Raw genomic sequence first — 246 nt, forward strand, 5'->3', positions numbered from 1 at the left:
TAGAAAGATGAGGAAGAGAAAAAAAATCAATATTTTAAATTAATTTATAATTTAATATTTTGTATATACATAATAAAATTGATTATACATATAATAGTTAATTTTTTGTATACACATAACAGGACATACATTATGGTTTATGGTCAATCAAATTTTTAAATGAGGTTTCAATTATATGTGTAAGTTGTATTATATCTGGAATTTGGCTTGTGAAAGTGATTAAGCAACCATTATATTACAATGACC

The sequence above is a fragment of the Arachis ipaensis genome, chromosome B09 (genome assembly GCF_000816755.2).
Source record: "Arachis ipaensis cultivar K30076 chromosome B09, Araip1.1, whole genome shotgun sequence".
Lineage (NCBI taxonomy): Eukaryota > Viridiplantae > Streptophyta > Magnoliopsida > Fabales > Fabaceae > Arachis > Arachis ipaensis.